This window comes from Marmota marmota, unplaced genomic scaffold (assembly GCF_001458135.2).
Source record: "Marmota marmota marmota unplaced genomic scaffold, marMar, whole genome shotgun sequence".
NCBI lineage: Eukaryota > Metazoa > Chordata > Mammalia > Rodentia > Sciuridae > Marmota > Marmota marmota.
Window position 1 is genome coordinate 849,043 of NW_026000110.1, and position 6,289 is coordinate 855,331.

General features: G+C 41.8%; 1 long non-coding RNA gene across 1 annotated transcript; it reads left to right on the top strand.

Moving 5' to 3' along the window:
* Nucleotides 1–77: 77 nt before the first annotated feature.
* LOC125611045 lies at nt 78–6,165 on the top strand. Its single transcript, XR_007341143.1, has 2 exons — nt 78–2,079; nt 4,964–6,165. It is a non-coding gene; the product is annotated as an uncharacterized LOC125611045 (long non-coding RNA).
* Nucleotides 6,166–6,289: the final 124 nt, after the last annotated feature.

Below are 6,289 nucleotides of genomic sequence, written 5' to 3' on the forward strand. Positions count from 1 at the left end.
CGCGCGCACGTGTGTGTGTGTGTGTGTGTGTGTGTGTGTGTGTGTGTTTTCTCTCTCTCTCTCTCTCTCTCTCTCTCTCTCTCTCTCTCTCTCTCTCTCTTTCCATGGACCCCTGAGGTCTGAGCTGCCATCACAACACCCAGAGGAAAAGGTATCTCTGTCTCTGTCTCTTGTGTGATTATTTCATGCAGCTCAGTTCGCCTGGAGTGACCCTGAGTGTTTTAGTCATGAGGAATGCGACAACTGGTTGCCCATATGGTGACTCCAGGGTGAGTTTTAAAAATTCAGTTCATTTGGAATTTCTCTCCAGAAGTTAGGAGCGCTTAGGATTGTAGAGTATTGTGGACTGAATTGTAGAAAGTAAGTAAATTAGACAGAAGAAAAATCTGTGAGGTTAAACTTTTTACTATCTGGGAATATTTTGTCTTTAGAAATTTTTTTTATAATTCTAGAGACTCTAAATAAATGTAATGAGTTATTAAGATGATTAGTGGGATATGTTGTTGAGTCCTCTCCCATGGGGAAAGTGCTTTTGTGGACTTTTTTAGATTGTTTGTATGAATCTTTATGTTTTAAAATATTAGATAAAGACTTTTTGGGTTAATGTACTAGAAGTCAGCGCTTGGAGAGTGAGAAAACAGGGAAGGAAAATGTTGTGATGAGACGCAACACAAGGATTCTTTCCCCGTAGAGAAGTAAGTTTTATTTTTCTCTTGTTTTTGTGAACTCTCGCTTTATACTCCTATGGGTCCGATGGCTGCAACTTGGCCGCTGCTCCCTGTGGTGTCTGTAACTGGACTCACCGCCAGCACTGCTTTTGACCCTTAAGCGACCTGGCCTGGGTGCCGAATGCAGACTGCCTTAAAATCTGATAGTAACGCTGGTGTCTGCCATTAAAGCTCACTTTTAAAGTCCCACGTGCTGCCAGGGAAAGTACAAAGGCAGGAGGACACAAGCTGCAAGCCCGTGGGATCCCGCCAAGGCCGGGGAATACAGACAAACCAAATGGAATGCCACAGCCTAGGGCAGCCCTAGGGCAGCGGGCTCCAAGCTGTTTCCATCACCATGGTAACTGCCCAAGCCTGGACGCACAGCGGGCTTCCTGGTCCCGCCTCCTGCATTTCAACGGGCTTCCCATTGGTCCTTCCAACTGTCACTCAGACAGGACTTCTGGTTCCGCCTTCCAGCCACTAACCTGTACTTCCTGTTTCAGACCTGCTACCTGGAGCTGCCCAGAGCCTGCATTTTTAGGAACACCCACCTGTAAGTGCCAACAAAGTTCTTTTTCAGGCAAAATCTAATTCCACAGTTTCCTTCGTTCCTTGCAGCCCTAAGCCGGACTTGCTCTCAAGGCCAAATAACTTGATTTCTTACCCCTCAGCAGCTTCCCTTGGGACCCTTCCTTTTCCTTTCTATGGTTATGTTGCTAAATGTTGCTATTTCACATTTGACTTTTAATTTTGAAAGTTATGGGGATGCATTTGCTTATCGCAGAAAGAAACCCGGCAATGTTTCTGGGATGACCCCAAAATCTTTATTCTTGTTCCTGACTGTATAATTACAAGAAATAAGTAAATGTATACACAAGGATCATCAGCCACATCACGTGATTTCACAGGCAAGCGTTCACTCCTAGTTAAAAACAAATCGAAATGGATCCAACATATCTTAAGAACCACGTGGTTACATAAAGTTAAACAATTATATTGTATTAATTACAGGTTATGTATACTGTATTAATTATCTACAGAAATATCCAAGGACTTTAACTATATTTTCATCGATATTTCTTTCCTTTTTTTTAAAATATATTTTTTAAAGTTGTTGATGGACCTTTACTTTTTAAATTTATTTGTATTTAGTGTTGAGAATCGAACCCAGTGCCTCATGCATGCCTGGCAAACGGGCTACCACCGGGCCCCAACTCCAGCCCTCATTGATATTTCTTTTTATCAAGGTACAAAGATTCTAAGGTTTTCAGAAATTAGTTCAAAGTATAACCAGGAAAAATTCTAAAAGGAATTTCAACAGAGGAGAAGCACACATTGGAGGTCCTAAGAAGAAAGAAATCATCTTTGGGTAAACCAAGATCTGTATATTCTAGATTTTAATGATAAAAATATTTTCCTAAATAGAAATATTTTTTATATTATTAATTAGACAGATAATAGAGAAATGTAAAAAAAAAAAAAGATTTATATGTACTGGACTGACTAACAATTTTAACTGATTAATTCAAGGATATTTCAGGCCATTTCCCTGATTTTACTATCTATGCTGATAGTGAGCTAATATTTTGGTTCATATTTTGACATGATAAAGACCTATTAAAATGTTAAGTTTAACTCCTTTAAGCAAGGTCTTTATTGCCTAGTGATTCTTATTGTTTGAGGCAAGGATTAATTTTGGTGAATAAATTCACATCCTCGATTAAACACTAAATATATTAAACTGCTGACTTAGATTCCAATTTTTACAATTCTCCTTGGAGACTAAGTTTGATTGATTCAGAGACTGTTCATTCTTGCATATTTTGTTTGTTGAATAATTTTGAGATCTGGGAATTTTTTAGGATGGAGGTTCTCCAAAATAAAGTTGTATGTTAGTTTTGAGCAATAAAAGTTGCAAACCTTGTTGAAAATTCGTTGACATTATAGAAGTTCTCTGACTAGACCTACTATCCATAAAAATATGGTAGGATTTATACACTGCTTAATCATATTTTTGAAAAGACAATTGAGAGACATGTATTTAAAAGATAATATTCTGAGACATAAAGATATTGTGAGACATTCTCTCAGAAAGACATTGAGGATTCCTTTTAAATTGTTAGGATGGATCAACTAGTATATATTGAGAAATTACAATAATTAACACAAGGTAAATCTGATCATTTAAATACTTTACTACTATCTATAACTTAAACTGATGATACTATGGCTTATGCCAAGTCTTTACTCAGTTTTATTAAATTAAGAAAAGGGGGAATACAGTACCCCAGAGGCACACACTAGATCTTACAAAATATTTATTTTTTTCCCTTAATTGTAATATTGAGAATCTCAGGGGATATAGCTCAGTTTGTAGGGTGCTTTTCTCACATGCACAAGGCCCTGAGTTCAATCCCCAGCACCACCACCAAAAAAAGAAAAAAAAAATTGAGACTGCTGCTGAATTTACTGAATCATGTTCACTGCTGCTGAACATGATTCAGTAAATTAAATCAGATTTGAAAAGATAGAATTTAAACCTGTCATCATGAAAATGACTGAAAAACCTGACACAGGAAGGTAAATCTTCCAACTGCAGAGTTTACAACCATGCAGCTTCATGAGCTTGCCAGATAAGTAAAAATTATGAAGAGACTTCTATGGACCCATTTCTCAGATCTATTTTTTAAAATTTATTTTTTAGTTGTAGATGGAAACAATCCCTTTATTTTTTTATGTGGTGCCGAGGATGAAACCCAGGGCCTCGCACGTGCTAGGCGAGCGCTCCACCACTGAGCCACAACCCCAGCCCTCAGATCCATTTTTAATGTACATTGTGGTGTGGACTGGAAAGTCCACCAATGAAACTAGATTAATCATGCTGACTGTAGTGGTCAGTTATATGTTGATCCTATGGTAAACAGGTTGTCTGGGATTATATTTGAGGAAAACACAGTATATGAGAAACCTAAACCAGACAATCATGCTGACCCTTTGAAATTAAGACTACGTATCTGGACAATTGTCCAAATAGAAAGCTTGTTGAAATAGAATTTTTCTATACAGGCCAGTTATTTACATAAGGTATCCACCAATGCATGGTTGCCCTGATCATTCTACAATAGAAACTGGCACCTTTCCTAAGTATTATTCCTGAGTATTCCTAAGTATTATGCAAATGTCTGGCCAGTACAACACAAGAGGTCTAGAAATAGTGGATGCATTTTAGGCTGGTCTCCTAGAATGGACAAGAGCAGTTACAGGAGGATTCTGGCACCTGGAGGTTGATTGGTAGTACCCTAACCCTCAGTGAGATGGCACCCAAAAGGATGTTTGGATGTTTGTCTTCTGCCTTCAGAATATTTACATCACTGACAGACCTAACAGACTCCTTAAATATGAGAATTAAGAGGAAGGATGATGAATATCCTGTAGCCTGTATGAATGCAACTCACCTTATGGCATCGCTAGTTATTGCCGGCTGGTATTTCAGAGCTACACTCTGCTGAAGTTCATGTTCGGGTCTGAAACAGGTGCATGCCAATGAACCAGACCTAGGACAGCTCCCGGTCTCATGATCTTTGAAGTGACTACTAATAATATTTAATTATTCCTTGCTTGTGTGATACAGTCTTTATGGCTCTGTTTCAAACTTACAACATGTGGATTTTCTTAATGTTTGACTTAAATTACTTTCAAGATCTTTCATAGTCAGATAAATGCTGATGCAAAAATTAGAACAGAGTTAAAATGCTCTAAAAAGCCACTGTAATAAATATTGTGACTGAGCCCTCTGCTCCATGGAAAGGCTGAAACACCATGCCAAATGAACATGTCCATGTTACCATTGCCAAGTGCAAGGCTTCCCAATAAGATCAAGAAAAGATGAAGAATCTTCTGATGAGTGTTTGGCAGAATAATAATAATAATAACCTGGATCTTCCAAGTTGGTTATGCCCCTGAGATAGTATGTTTTCTACTAATGCTTGTTGTGTTTCAAGAGTAGATCATGATGACCTCGGACCAAGAATCCAGTGATGGAAGGATATAACTTCCCAATTGCCTTCAAATATTAAGGAAGGGCTGGGGATGTGGCTCAAGTGGTAGCGCACTTGCCTGGCATGTGTGCGGCCCGGGTTCCATCCTCAGCACCACATACAAACAAAGATGTGTGTCCACCGAAAACTAAAAAATAAATATTAAAAAATTCTCTCTCTCTCTCTCTCTCTCTCTCTCTCTCTCTCTCTCTCCAGGAGCCATCACAGAACCCAAAGAAAAAGGTCTCAGTGTCTCTTGTGTGGTTATTTCGTGCAGCTCAGTTCCCCTGGAGTGACCCTGAATGTTTTCATGTGAGGAAGCGGCAGCCAGTGATGCAGACAGGGTCCCTGTCCAGCTTTCTGATTCTTCGAGCTGTCTCTAGTGTGAGCCTCACCCAGACCAAGGCGGCCCCCCTTCACTTTGAAACCATCCAAAACAGGGGGCTGGCAGGACACTTCTCCTTACTTTTCTGGCCAGGGGTGGGCAGGAGAGTTTCAAATTTCAAATCCCCCTCCCAGGGAGCACTTGGGAGGCTGTTGGCCTGGCCCTTCTGCCGGAGGAAGAGCCCACTCCAACCCCAAGTCCTTCGTGGCTATCCTGACCAAGGGGACCTGGTTTCTAGCAGGGCTTCCCCATCCCTCTGTGGTCTCCCCTTCCTGATCGGAGTCTTGTTGGAAGCCAGAGCCGCAATCTGCATTCACTCAGGCAGCCAGGAGGGAGATCTGGGGCAACGTTGGGACTAGTTTGCTCATTACGTTTCCTGATCTGGGTCTCAGGTGCTGATGAAAAGTGGGCCTGGGGGTTAGTCATGCTGGGATTGTCACTGTCTTGAAAGTGCCTCTGTGTAGAGCCCTCCATCACCTTTGCAGCCCAGGGAGCCTGGGACACTGTCCCCAGTCACAGACCTTCATGTCCCCTCCCCCTTGCAAGAACAGCCTCCAGAACCCAGCCTCTTCATGGGCAGAAGATGTGGCCTGTCTGTCATCTTGTCATTGCCTCCCCTCCCATTGTCCTCGTGGCACCCCACTCTTCTGTGCAGACACCAGGCCCTTCTTCAGGCCCCAAAGTAGCTTGTGATTGAAGTTGAGCCTGGAATGTTCATTTTGGTCAGAATGTGAAAGGATGCTTCCATATCCACTCTCCGCGGAGGCCCTGAGGGCAGGAGGATCATGAGGTCAGAGCCAGCCTCAGCAAAGACAGGTGCCAAGCTACTCAGGGAGACCCTGTCTCTAAATAGAAGACAAAATAGGGCTGGGAGGGGGCTCAGTGGTTGAGTGCCGCTGAGTTCAATGCCTGGTACCCCACCTCTCCCAAAAACGGCCCCCTGTTCCTGCTGATGAGAAGAACCATGGCCTCTGAGACAGAAGGTCCCCTGCTTCTCCTTTACTAACAAAGCAATACAACATTGTTTTCTCCCCCAGAGCTGCGTCCTGGTTATTGGATTGGCACTGGGGACAAGAATGGAGTTTTCAGTAACTCCTTAACCTCATGTTTCCATCCCCCACAGCTGTTATCTGTCACTAAATATTTGTGTTTGAAAC